A 15,578-nucleotide genomic window follows, 5' to 3' on the forward strand; every position below is an offset into this window, starting at 1 on the left:
CCAAATGTTGTAATTTAAGAAGTTATTTCTAAAACTGCTATTTAAGCATGGCTGGGAATTGATGGTATATAAAATGTACTTTTCCCATCAGTAAACCACAGAACAAGATTTTTTTTCTCTGTTTTCATACCGTCTTATCAGAAGAAAATATTTTTCGTTCAGTTCAGCTGTAGGCAATAAACATGCAGATACCTATATCTACAATCTGATTGTTAACTCTGCTCCAGATCATATTGCCATAGACTTTGGAGGAGCGCTTCTTATTTTGTTAATGAAATTTTTCCAATCAGCTGAGACAGGAATCTTTCTATTTGATCCAAGTGGGAATTAATTAAAGACTCAAACTCCCTTTCTTCTGCAATTAGTGGAATTCAACTGGATTTCTAAGAGAGAAGTTCTGCAGTAAACAAGATCCCAGCAAAATACAACATCTAAACAAGAACATTTAATTATGTTTGAGTGCTATTTCTTTTTTTTTTTTTTTTTGCGGTACGCGGGCCTCTCACTGTTGCAGCCTTTCACTGTTGCGGCCTCTCCCATTGCGGAGCACAGGCTCTGGACGTGCAAGCTCAGTGGCCATGGCTCATGGGCCCAGCTGCTCCGCGGCATGTGGGATCCTCCCGGACCGGGGAATGAACCCATGTCCCCTGCATCGGCAGGCGGACTCTCAACCACTGCGCCACCAGGGAAGCCCTGAGTGCTATTTCTTGAATTTAATTGATAAAGGATGTATATTTCTGTTGAACCCTAATAACGTTCCAGCAACTAACTTTCCAAAGAACACACACACTTTAGGAAACATTGGCAAAGTGTTCCTATATACACCTAGGCAATGGTCACTCAAGGAGTTGTCCAAGGCCCAAAGACGGGGGCAGAAAAAGCTAAAAGTTTTTCTACTGTTAAGATAGTTGAATTATCCATCTATAATGGAGTAAAAAATGGTGTAAATAAAACTGTATTTAAGTACATACTGAACATTCTTGGTATTTAAATAATCATAAACAAAATACTTTTGGTTTTCTATTTTGGGGTAGCCATGTTGAAATAGCCTACACTTATAACAAATTTAATGCAAACTCATTCTGATGATACTCTAGTGGCTTGAAAATCTTAATCGCCTTTTTTAAGAATACTATACTCCTAAAGATTAGCATAAAACAGGAGAGATGCTAGATTATTGTCTCCTATTGATCTATACTATATTTTTTTCCTGGCAGCATGAATATATCTAAATAATTGAAAAATTCAGGATTTACTTTAATTCACTTGGCACCAAAAACGTTTCTCAGTTCGTTGGAATGTGAAAGAAGACAGTAACACCAGTAGGCATTCTGTAATACTGTCAAATGCCCATGAATTGAAAAGAAAGCTGACTCCATGAGCTAGTTAAATAAAATGGACTAGTGTATACTTGGCAATTCTGAGTTGAGAAGATTTTGATGAATTATGAGGCTGCATACATATGTAAAACAGGACAAAGTATTTAAGAATCAAAAGAAAGTCTGCTTTCCTCCAATATGTTGTGTTTTACTCTAGCGATTCATACTTATAAATAAATACAAATATCTCACATGTTCCTAGCACAGAGTAAGTACTTAATAAATATTAAATATTATTACCTTTATTCTCGTTATTATCAGATACTTGTTGTACTTTATGTAATAAAAGATGGAACCTGAATGACCGTGAAAGAAAAATTGAATTGGTAACTTTTTCACCTAAATGTTAAACTGATGGCACCTCGGCAGCTCTCCTGTGGATGCCACTTAGCACAAATTAAATTAAATGTATTGGGCACCAGACCTGTGCTTTAGGGAAGTAGGTACCATTAGTCTCCTCTGAGTTCTCTAGATCTTTCAGCCATGTTGCCTGGCGCTGACTTGTTGGTGTGTAAAATTTGTTCTCTATGTGTGAAAAAGTTGCTCAGAATCCATGGGAATGTTCCACACTGATTACCCATGACATGCATCCTCTGCTCACAGATTCATTCCATCATTTCACATGTGATGGCTTCATGTCAATGAACCTTAGTTTACTTTCAATAAAGTAAGCTAGCAATCAATATTGACACAAAACAGTCTCACCATGTAATGGCTACTGGTTACGAAAATCAATCAAAGGAACAGGGCCTTAGAAGGTACTCTCTGAGCGACAAGATGTTCTGACAGAGGATCTTTCAGTGCTTAACAATCCATCTCTCCCTCATTCAGGAAGTCGATCTCTCTGCGGAAGGTGTTACTGAAATATCAAGTGAAAAACCGTGCAAAGGAAAGATGACTCCTCCCAATAGTAAGCAGTTCAGAAACACAGGACCAGGCAGCTGTGGTGAAGTGACTGAAATGTGTGCTCTACCACTCTGTCTTATATAAGTGTTCCCCTCTGAAACCATTTTATAAATAAGAATAAAATTGCTATAGATTCTTCTAGAATATCTGAACCTAACTTTTTTGAAACAAGTCCCATGAAAGGAAATGGAAAAACAGCATTCCAATATCAACATATGAGCCCTAAGAGGACCATTCAAATATAAGAAATATTGTGTGGGAGAGTTAAATATCCTTATTTTTTTATTAAAAACTGCTTGAATTCAGAAATGGATACTCAAAGAAACAAGGTAGATTTCAAAATAAAAAGAGGCATTAGTCTTTATATTAAAAAAATAAAGCAAAAAACCCAAATCAGGATTATTTTACTAGGTCCAATATTTTGTCATTTGCACTATTCTTTGTAACATAAAAAAGTTTAAAATAAGTTATTTTCTGGGCTTGTAATAAATTCTTCTGCAATATGTTTAATATTTACTATAGACTACCCAGGAAAAAAAAATCTCACCAAGAGCTCAAGTCAGGATAAAAATGAGCTGCTTAAAGAAATTACCCCTGGGGAAGTATAAGAAGCAACTTAGTTTATAAGTGATGGGAAGACATGAGGTTTGGATGATATTTTTTCACTGAGTGAAATTACTTTTTTACATGTATTCTTGAAAATCTCCATGCAGCTTCTAGGAGAAATATTCCTCTTCTACTAAAGTAAGAACATACAGCAATGGCACACTCTTTTTTTTTTTAGTTTTTTAGTTTTTATTATTAAATACTGGCTCCCAAATTTCTTTGCTAGTGATACACAGAATACAAAAGGAATAGTTTGACAAGTTACAATCAGTTCAGTTTGGGATACATTGTTTGAGTATGAGTCTGAAACTCCAAGAAGAGTCCTAGATATAGAATTAAGTTGATTTTTTTCATACAAAATTATCTAGCACAATATATTGATTAATCAATATAATGCCAATTTATAATAACACCAAGTTCTCATTATATGTGGGTCATTTCTTGAGCACTCTGAACTGTTACACTGACATACAGCACTTGCCCACCCCCATGCCAACATTACACTAGTTTTATTTTTAAAGTCTTGTTATTGCATAAATAATCCTCCACACCTTATCACTACGACATCTTCTTCTTCCTCTTCAAAATTGTCTTGGCTGTTTTGGTTCTTTTTTTTTTTAATACAGCAGGTTCTTCTTAGTCATCCATTTTATACACATCAGTGTATACATGTCAATCCCAATCTCCCAATTCATCACAACCCCCACCGCTTTCCCCCCTTGGTGTCCATACGTTTGTTCTCTACATCTGTGTCTCCATTTCTGTCCTGCAAACTGGTTCATCTGTACCATTTTTCTAGGTTCCACATACATATTAATATACGATTAATATGCACACATGTATTAATATACATGTGTACACACACGTATTAATATACGATATTTGTTTTTCTCTTTCTGACTTACTTCACTCTGTATGACAGTCTCTAGATCCACCCACGTCTCAACAAATGACCCAATTTCATTACTTTTTATGGCTGAGTAACATTCCATTGTATGTATGTACCACATCTTCTTTACCCATTCGTCTGTCGATGGGCATTTAGGTTGCTTCCGTGACCTGGCTATTGTAAATAGTGCTGCAATGAACATTGGGGTGCATGTGTCTTTTTGAATTATGGTTTTCTCTGGGTATATGCCCAGTAGTGGGATTGCTGGGTCATATGGTAATTCTATTTTTAGTTTTTTAAGGAACCTCCATACTGTTCTCCATAGTGGCTATATCAATTTACATTCCCACCAATAGGGCAAGAGGGATCCCTTTTCTCCACACCCTCTCCAGCATTTGTTGTTTGTAGATTTCCTGATTATGCCCATTCTAACTGGTGTGAGGTGGTACCTCATTGTAGTTTTGATTTGCATTTCTCTAATAATTAGTGATGTTGAGCAGCTTTTCATGTGCTTCTTGGCCATCTGTATGTCTTCTTTGGAGAAATGTCTATTTAGGTCTTCTGGCTATTTTTGGATTGGGTTGTTTGTTTTTTTAATATTGAGCTGAATGAGCTGTTTATATATTTTGGAGATTAATCCTTTGTCCGTTGATTCCTTTGCAAATATTTTCTCCCATTCGGAGGGTTGTCTTTTCATCTTATTTATGATTTCCTTTGCTATGCAAAAGCTTTTAAGTTTCATTAGGTCCCATTTGTATATTTTTATTTTTATCTCCATTACTCTAGGAGGTGGATCAAAAATGATCTTGCTGTGATTTATGTCCAAGAGTGTTCTTGCTATGTTTTCCTCTAAGAGTTGTATAGTGTCCGGTCTTACATTTAGGTCTCTAATCCATTTTGAGTTTACTTTTGTGTATGGTGTTAGGGAGTGTTCTAATTTCATTCTTTTAAATGTAGCTGCCCAGTTTTCCCAGCACCACTTAGTGAAGAAACTGTCTTTTCTTCGTTGTATATCCTTGCCTCCTTTGTCATAGATTAGTTGACCATAGGTGCGTGGGTTTATCTCTGGGCTTTCTATCCTGTTCCATCGATCTATGTTTCTGTTTTTGTGCCAGTACCATATTGTCTTCATTACTGTAGCTTTGTAGTATAGTCTGAAGTCAGGGAGTCTGATTCCTCCAGCTCCATTTTTTTCCCTCAAGACTGCTTTGGCTATTCAGGGTCTTTTGTGTCTCCATACAAATTTTAAGATTTTTTGTTCTAGTTCTGTGAAAAATGACATTGGTAATTTGATAAGGATTGCATTGAATCTGTAGATTGCTTTGGGTAGTAGAGTCATTTTCACAATATTGATTCTTCCAATCCAAGAACATGGTATATCTCTCCATCTGTTTGTATCATCTTTAATTTCTTTCATCAGTGTCTTATAGTTTTCTGCATACAGGTCTTTTGTCTCCCTAAGTAGGTTTCTTCCGAGGTAGTTTATTCTTTTTGTTGCAATGGTAAATGGGAGTGTTTCCTTAATTTCTCTTTCAGATTTTTCATCATTAGTGTATAGAATGGCACACTCTTTTATTAAACTAGGTTTTGCACATTCTTTCCTACGTTGCCCCCACTCCATCATTATATCACAAAATTTTCTCAGTTAAGAGTCTCGTCGATGGACCTAGAGATTATCATACTAAGTGAAGTAAGCCAGACAAAGACAAATATCACATGATATTGCTTATATGTGGAATCAAAAGAAAAAAAAGACATAAATGAATTTATTTCCAAAACAGAGACTCACAGATGCAGAAAACAGACTAATGGTTACCAAAGGGGAAAGAGGGGGTTGGGGGAGGAATATATTAGGAGGCTGGGATTAACATATACACACTACTATTGATGTATATATATATAATAGATAACCAACCATGACCTACAGTATAGCACAGGGAACTATACTCTCAATATTATGTAATAATCTATAAGGGGAAATACTCTGAAAAAGAATATATATGTATACATATATATATGTATAACTAAATCGCTGTGTGGTACACCTGAAACTTATACAATATTGTAAATCAACTATTCTTCAATTAAAAAAAAATTTTTTTAAGTCTTGTCTCTACCACATGTAAGGTTTATCAAACGAGGAGATAACCATGAATATAAACATAGTTAACGTGCTAAGAGGCTAGAAGAATACAGGGTGAGATTTTCTAACGTTCTCAATAAAGCTATAGGTTAAATAAAAATCAGGATATATCACACTGAATCAAGTGGTCCTTTTGAAAAACACAACTGTAGCACCAGCGCCCCCCACCTAAATTTGACTCTATCTATTAATCCTCCTAATCTCTTTTTCTCATTTCTTCTTTAAGAGCAACTGTTAGAGCTGGTTTTCTCTTCACTTTGGATATGAGTTGAAACAGGAAGCTGAGGGGTGCAGGAGGAGTCTGTCTCTGCTGTTTACTCCCCTTTTTTAATGAAGCCTTCAAAAATATCTTTCCTCTTCTGCGCTCTGGTTTAATACGTACTCAGGGCCAAAGCACCTGCTGACTGATTTCTCTAATTCAAATGATAAGATTCGAAACAGTTCTGCAGGCTTCCTGCTTGCCCTTCAAGTCCTGCTGCAGGTTATTTGCTCTGACTCTGTTTTCTCAGCATGCTTAATAGGACACGCACAGATGCTATCAACGGTCTTATTTAATCCTTTGTTGGTGCTGTGCAATTCAAAAAAAAAATGTATTGTACACAACTTGAAACCAAATTAAATTTGCCCTTCAGTTTGTAAAGGCCCTGAAGATTCTAAGATGGAAAGTTGGAGCAAAATTGAGTGCCCCTACTTTTGTGTCATATATTACAAACTATTGGAAGGTAAGTTAAGGCTCTCTTTATCCTGGTCTTCACAGAGCTGGTGGGAGAAAATTCTATTTCTGATTCAGGATCCATTTTCTCCTTTCCTTTCCCCCCCACCCCCGACCTCTCCAAGCACTTCTGGAGAAGAGAGATGAATAGGAAATGCTGGTAGTCTGATCACTTTTGTGTGGACCCAAGGTCATTTTCTGAGTATGAGCTGCTGTTGCTCATTCCTCAGAGATGTGGCCAGTGAATTATAGAAAGGCTCTTTCTTCTTGCCAGGGAGATAGCTTCCTTGCACCATCTTCCCTGACAAAAATAGACACTTCTGGCTGATTCCAACTGCAGAAAAAAAAGTACCCGTGAACACCTGTATATCCTTGCCCTAGACGTATCAACTAACATTTTACCAATGTGTTCTCTCTCTCCCTCTCTTTCTTTCTTTCTCTCTTTCTCTCTCTCTCTCTCTGCCTTTCTCATATACAAAATAAACATATTTACACACACACTTTGTTTTCTGAATTATTCGAACAAATTATAATCATTATGAATTTCATCCAAGAACACTTCGGCATGTATCACCTAAGAATGAGGACATTCTTCTATAAAACCACATACTCTCACACTGAAAAAATTTTAAGTAGACACAATAATATTATTTAATATACATATTCCATATTGAAATTTCCCCAACTATCCCAATTTTTTTCTGATTCAGGATCTACCCAAGGATTAGGAACTGAATTTGATTGTCATGTCTTCTTCATCTCCTATCTATCATGCCATTGAAACTTTTGGCAAGTTGGCAGGTAAAACAAACAACTTACAATCTGTCCAGTTGCTTCCCTAAGATTAGGTTAAATATTTCTCCATGGATACTACCTACATAATGTTGTGAATTTCCCAATACATCATTTTAGGAAGCACGTGTTGCCAGTGGACCCATTATTGATGATGCTAACTTTGGTTACTTGGTTGAGGCCATGTCTACCAGATCTTTCCATTGTGAAAGAACCTTTCTTTCTCTCTTTCTAATCAGTAGGTAATCTGTGGGGTGATACTATGAGATCACATTAAGTGTTGTTTCCTAGTTACAACCTGTTTTTTTGCCATGCCTGTGTATTTTACCATACATTGGTTATCTTTGCCTCAGTTAATTACTAATTAAGATGGTTATTTTCCAATTTGGCCATCCCTCCTACATTCATAAGCTGTATTCTTCTGTAATACTTCTTCCCTCTCCTTTTTCTTGAGTAACACTATGGATGCAGAACTCTTTCTTTATTCAATAATTACAACACTGAATATATATGACTACATAAAAAGATGATTTTTATATATTAAAATGATCAATTCTGAAACCCACACCTGGATTTGTTTTTATTCTTTTAAAATCTGTGGCCACAACCAGTACAGAAGTCCTGAAATATTTATTCCATACTTGTATAGTGGCAAGGTTTTCAAAAGAGACACAAAGAGAAATAAAGTCTTTGTTTCTTGGAACTCGATACACTAATCAGATGGCCAGTTGGTTATGGGAATTTTCACTTATGGAGAAAACAGAACTAAGCATTGAATTTGGCAATTTGGACCATGACAGTTCTCTGCATTTACAGGAAAATAAAAGTCTTCCATATTAAGAAGCTGAGTTCTTTGGAAAGATAAAAATAAGAAACTGATTAACTGAAATGAAGACAGAAAAATATCCAAAGAACCAGCCAACACACTAATAAAAGAAACCCAGAAGCAATCAAATACATAATTTGACTTGTATAGGCTTATAAGAGTGCTGATGGTGAGCAGGGCATTTTTAATAAGAAAAACAGATGTGACATGCATGTGATCCAAGTCCTCCCTTTCTTTCCTGGCCTGCTGCAGTTGCATAGTTCAAAACCCAACTACCATATCAGGATGGCAGTCTTCCTCCTTACAATTTTAGGTAACTCTTGGAGAAGAGAAAATGCAAAAGGGGTAGCTTTTCTTAATTATAGAATTTAGATATTTTTCACAGAAAAGTTCAACTACTTTTAGAGTCCAAATAATTTTCGAAAAAGTTTCTCTCTTAAAAAGATTACAGAAGTTCAAAAGGAACATCTTCAGTTATTATTTTTTGCCTCAACTTTCATTTACCAGAAATTGTTCTATCATTTTCTCCCTGTGAAAGAGTATCAATAATATGAACCATAAGTATACAAACTTGTTTTTAAAAGTAATAGAAAGAAAGAAAGGAAGGAAGAAAGAAAAAGAAAGAAAGAAAGAAAGAAAAAGAAACAGAGAAAGGAAAGAAAGAAGGAAGAAAAGAAAAGATGGAAGAAAAGAAGAAAAAAAGAGAAGGAAAAAACCCTTTTCTATCTCAAGGTACCTACAAAATCAAGTTAAAATAACAAAATCCAATGGCTTACTGGGTGGATGACAGTCACTGCAGTGGAATGCAATGTGGATGTATTTCAGAGATAGAAACCTAGTTCCCTGGGGTATGTGATTGCTTCCACACTTTGGAAATGGTATAAACAGTTCATGAAATTTACAGAGAGGGAAGGAGACAAAGTAAGCAAGAGAGCTTAAATATGTAAAGGGCAGGCAGAGATGGACGACAGCTAGAACAGTGAATGAGTAAAGTCTGGAGAACAAACTGAAATAAGAAGTTATGAAAGAAAAAATAGGTAAAGTGATTTTAAATCACTAAGAATTAAAAAGAAGAACAATTCAAGGCAACAATAACAAAAGAGATCATTTACTGGACCCATACCATAAGCCAAAACTTCACATAGTTATCTCATTTAATCCTCCCAACAGTTCTGCAAAATAGGTGTTATGATTCCCATTTTACAAACTGGGAAATGGAGATTCATAGAGATTCTCTTATTGGCCCAATTTTCTAGCTTAGAAAGGTGGGACTCATGGAAAATACTTCCCTCACTGAGGATCACTGCCCTGGAGAATGATGGAGTGGGGGTCTTATGCCAGCACATCCCCTTGTCCAAGTTCAGCTGCATCAACAAAGTAGACATTATGGGTATGTGGCTGATTAGTGGGGTTCAATGTAGAGATAAGGCTAAGGAGGGAAATGGAATTTCACAGCGTCCACAGCCATGCCACACTGAGAAGCTGGGCTAGTAGCACTGCTACTAGCATGCTTAGCTGGCTTCCTGAGAGAAAACAGGCAACTATGTCCAGAAATGAGGCTGCAAAACACAATCTTTAAAAATTGCTTAATATAGGATTATCACCTTATAAGTAGGTAAAATGATGCCATGTGATACAGTTAAAATTTAATTAATACAAGTTATGTGTGATCAGGTCCCCTTTGGAAAGATGCTGTGACACTGCCTATGCTGATCACCAGTTCCTTTCCTGGGCTATAACTGCAATGTCCTTGTTAAAACAAATAGCAATGAATGTCTTGCATTCATTGTTTGCAGTGAATTAGGGTTTAGAATTGTTCTTTGCATTGGTCCCATTCCAGGAAGCAACTGACTCGTTTCATAATGAAACCATCCTAAAAGGATAAATCAGGGTGACCCACTTGGAGGCTTTCTGAAACAATGGCTACATCTGCATTTCTAAAAAGAAAAACAACTCGGAACATCCCAAATCAGAACCATGCCCAGAAACAAAAATATCCGCCTCGGAAAAGAGGGTGAGTCCTGGAAGACATTTTAGCAGCCTGTCACGTCAAGTTGATAATAATTGGTTTTAACTGGCGCTCCCACCAAAGCCATATCGTTCATTACCCTGTCAGAATAAATCTACCTGCTGCGTCACAGGTTTGATTAAGAAGCCTTTACCTTTTTGTAGTTGCATCTTAATCTGAATTTGTATACACTTTTTCATACAAAATGGATGCTTTTAGATTACATATTGCTGGGACTGGCATTCTTATTGTGAACAGTAGTCTTAAGGATCTTAGGCTGGCATCAGAATTGGTCTTTTTTTTTTTTTTTTATCCTACAGAGATGTCTTCAAATTAATCCCAGGGGGTTTAGTATCATCACCCACAGGAGAGATCAGTTACCTTGAAAGACTAACACAGCAATTACTGCTTTGGTCATGCCCTGTTACTGTTACCCCAGATTTTCAAAAATTTAATTATTTTTTCCCCTTTGGCTTTTTAAGATTTCAGAAAGTGTCATAGCAAGGCTTCAGTATGCTTTGCTCCACATGGCAATGAAAGTGTTTACTGAGTTTGAGTTGTTTGTGCCCATAAAATGCAGTAGAGATCTGAACTCTGCCTCATTTCCAGAGCATGGCTACCAACTGGCCACTGCAGGAGCCCATGCGGTTGGAAACAAACACTAAAGTTACTTGGACTTGAAAGCTCCTGGAAAGTATTTTAACTACTCCCGAGGGTGGGCAGTTTGGCAGATAAGGCCACTGGTTAAGAGGCTCTCTGATGAAACTCTGTCTGCACTAAGAGGTGGGAAGAGAACTCACACTAAGTAGGGGCACACCCTCTGCCAGGCACTGTCTTGAACAGTTATCAAAGTCAGCTGCCACCTCCCGACACATGCCATGGGCCATGTGCTTTACAATCATTTAAGGTATATCTACTACTACTTCTACAATGATTCCCATTTTCCCAGTGAGGGAACTGAGGCTGAGAGGACTAGGTAAGTTATCTAAAATGACAAACCTAGTAAGTTGGAAAAGGTATCAGATTTGGTTCTGTCTGAACGTAAATGTTCTGGGTCATATGCTAAGCTGCCACCTGACTGAGTCTTTTTTATGACCCTTCTGAACTTAAAAGGGAGTTGAGGGGTAAAGGTGAAGCTAATACAGAGAAGAGCCTTTGAAACAAAACTGCAGCTGAACATGGAGTCGTCCCAAGAGGGCCCTGTGTCACAAAAACCAACTTGGACATTTCCTGTAGATAATAGGCAATCACTGGCATGTTTGAAGCCAGCCTGATCAGATGCGGAATGGGGAGTGGATCTGAGCATGAATGAACTGGGGATTTTGTGACCAGTTGGTCAAGCAGAAGGAGAGCCCCAGTTAAAAAGTGCTGGTGGGGGCGTCCCTGGTGGCTCAGTGGTTGAGAGTCCACCTGCCGATTCAGGGGACACGGGTTCATGCCCTGGTCTGGGAAGATCCCACATGCCGCAGAGCGGCTGGGGCGGTGAGCCATGGCCGCTGAGCCTGCACGTCCGGAGCCTGTGCTCTGCAATGGGAGAGGCCACAACAGAGAGAGGCCCGCGTACCGCAAAAAAAAAAAAAAAAAGTGCTGGTGGGGGCAGCAGGTAGGGCAGAGTTGAAAAATGTTTGCTGTGAAATTGGATGGCAGTGCAGCACCTAAACTATGAACCCTGCCTTAACCTGCAAAGGTACTAGACAAATGTTCACATTAAAAAGAGAACCAGAAAAAATCTAAAGTCTTTTAGTTTGAGATTTCCACAAAGATGCTGTTCTTATATTTTGGATGGGAGTATCTTATTTTTTCAACAGATATCATAGGCCTGAAAGTTACTTTTCAAATTAGTGGGAACATTTTTAGAATAAAAGCTAACTATCTCCAAGCAGTCAACAAGAAGAGCATATTACTCTAATAAAGAATGACTGACCTATGGTTCCACCTTGAAATAAATGAAAACAATTTGGACAACCAAAGCTTTCATTCAAACAAAGTCATGCTGCACTTAGGATTCGTTATTCTTTAGACATCCCGTAAACTTTCTCTCTCTCATTTTACAAGCACCATGATTGAGCACCAACGTAGAGAATTTTTCTATACTGATTTGTTGACTTCTATTGTGAAAGTTCCATACAAAAATGCTTTAGCATCACTCATCATAATAAGTGTAGGGTTTATTAATGTAGAAAGACAGCCTTTTGGTTAAAACTGTAACAGGTACCAATCATTTCAAGTTATGAAGTAATAGCCTAAAAAATTGAATAAACTTCAGACAAGCACACAAGTAGTTATTTCCCTAAGTAGAACATTCATTATTTTCAATTCAAAAATACTTATTGAGCACTTGTGATATGTCCTTAGGCAGCTAAGGAACAGGGAATACAGCAGGAAGTCAACAAGGTAAGAGCAATAGGTTAGAGAGGATGGGACAATAGTACTCCCTGTTTGTTCTTTCCCTGCCAGGTAGAAACGAGGCAGTGGCTGCTCTACCCTGCCCTCCAATAGCCATAGCTCTCTCTGAGTTCAGGAAACTCTGCTTCCTTTCCTTGTTCCTCCATCCTAAAGAGTAGTAAAGACTGTTGCTAGTAGCTGGACACATCATTATCCTTGCTGGTTTCCTTAAAGCTGCCTACACCTCTGAAAATCATACTTCATTAAACGCCCTTTAATTCAACCAGTTAAGTGAGCTATCCCTTTCCCTGACTCACACTGCTGTCCTGACTCACATGTCAGCCTTGTCTCCTACAAATCCAGCTCATTGTTCCCAAGGCCTAGCAGTATGCAACTTCTTATCGTCCTTTGAATGCACTATGATGTCCATTACTCTGTGTAACCATGTGTGCTCTTTCCTCACCCTGGATTGCTCTTGACTTCTGCTTCTACCAGTCCAACTCCTATTCATCCTACAAGAGTTACTCAAATACCATGTTCTCTATGAAACCTTTCAGAATCCCACAATGTCAAATAATCTGTTATCCTTTCACAGGGTGCTGTTTATTTCTATTACAATGTTCCCCAAACTTTAGTCGTTCAAATATCACTTTTACAATTTTTATCATATTCTTCTACACTGTGTATACGTTAGTGTGCATAAACTGTTTCATGCTGCAGTAACAAAAATGTGAGATCTCAGTGGCTTAACAAAACTACACTTTCTTTTGACTCATTCATAGTCCTCTATGAATCCTGACTTCTGTCCAGGGAAGAACAGAAGGCAGAGGGGAGAGAATGCTGGAGGGTCTCGCCCTGACAATTAGATGTGTCACCTGGAACATTCCATAGTCCACTTTTGTCCACAACCCACAGATGATGACTAGTTACAGGACCCTGCTTTACTGTAAGAGGCAGGGAAGTAAAGTCCTCCCAGGTGGCAGGAAGGATACCAGACTGCATAAGGATAAACACTAGGAATCATTGCTACTTATCTATACTGGACTTTGCAAATTTTTTTTTAATTGACTTTCTTTTTTCTTCCTTCCTTCTTTCCTTCTTTCCTAATACTTACATTTAAACAGGAAACTACGCATCCATTAATGAAAAGCTTCTGTTATATAGTACATGAATTCTATTTCTTTTTAACCACTGTGAAACAAAATCACAACAGTTTCACATGTATGGATTAATTTGATTCTCCTAACAACTCACAAGTGGTAGGTGCTCGTTAGTACCCCCATTATGCAAATGAAGCATGAGAGGCCCAGTATTTTTCAAGGTCACATTAGTATTTAGTAAGCAAGGCAGAACATGAACACTAGCAGCCTGATTCCAGCAAATTCAATTTTCACTTAATCTCCATCACTTGTCTGAGCAACAGTAGGGCTGTTGCTCTCTTTGGATTCCCAGCACTGACCACATTGCCTGGTATGTTCTACGAGCTGAATTCATTTTTGCTTCCTTGCTGAATGGATCAAGAATTTCAATGCCAATATAGCGGTACAGGAAGGACACTAATTATTTTTTTAAGAGGCAGGGGAGGCAATGTTTTATACTGTTCAAAAAATTTTAACTGAAAATACCAGATTAGTTAAATCCCACAATTGTTCTCCCTTTATGGCACTATATGATCTAAAGAGCTTGTTGAGGTCTATCAACAGACGCCTTGGAAACGAGCTCGAGATGCATGTAGCCTGACACTACTCACCACATCCTCAGAATGCCAGGTCACAATGTCCCCAGGACCAGTAGGTGACTTAGCCTTGTGACATTCACTGCTGCTACTGTTGACAATTTCATTCCGTAACTGTGAACCTTAGCTGCTTCTTAAGAAGGTTAACTAGATTCTGTCGAACATGACAAGTGCCATAAGACCATGCTACTAACTGTTTGCTTTATCTTGGCGACACCAAATGGCCAATGTAATGATCTTTTTAGTTTGTACAAATGAAGAATAAACATAAGCAAATATTCAATCATTTAGCTTTTTATTAATCTGATGAGGGCAATAATTACATTATTTGACACCATTTTGGGCTTTCTCCTCTTGAGTTACCACAAAGGAAAATAGCATTAAAATGATTTTGGGGGAGAAGAGGCCACGGTGGGGAATAAGAAGGCATTTAATATTATGCTACGAGCATTAACTGTTACCTCATTTAATCTCAACTATTCTGAGAAATAGATTGCATTGTCTCCATTTTAACAAAGAGGAATTGAGCCTCAGAAAGGTTAAGAAACTTGTTCAAGGTCACATGGCTAAAAAGATCAGTGCTCAGTTTTATATTCTCCTCCTACCTCATTTCTGAAAAAAATATGCTACTGTTTTGGTTTTAACTGCTAGCAACAAGGAGGAACTAAAAAAGTAAAAATGAGATTAAGTTACAAAGTTTCAAATTTCAAAAGTTCTTGCCAAAAGTGTCTTCACTAGCAGTGAACCACAAATACTGTCTTGATTTCTTCCTAATTTTACCACTACATCTTTCTGAAAAATCATGGAAGATCCTTCTATTCACTTTTAACAGGAGGCCAAAGCCATCTTTGTTTCCCCTTGAAGTCTTTTCTTTTTTTTCCCTTCGCTTAGGAATTTTAGAGGAAGGCAAAGGACATGTGGAAATAATAATAATAAAAACAATGGCTAACATTTATTAAGTGCTTACTATGTGCCACAGAATTGGTCACTTAAGCATCCACTTAGACCAAATAACATTCATCGACATTTCAAATAAAAGTAATCTTTCTTTTTTTTTAAACATAAAAGGATATTATGAAGCACTTCACCTAAAACAATTAGGATAAAGCAGAAAAATGAGATTGGAAAGTAGCCAGAAACGGTGTCCATCGCTTGGACTGGTAGTCCTAAGAAAGAGTATTATGAGATGTCTACTGT

The sequence above is a fragment of the Mesoplodon bidens genome, assembly GCF_964165515.1.
Source record: "Mesoplodon bidens genome assembly, chromosome: 16".
Taxonomy (NCBI): Eukaryota; Metazoa; Chordata; class Mammalia; order Artiodactyla; family Ziphiidae; genus Mesoplodon; species Mesoplodon bidens.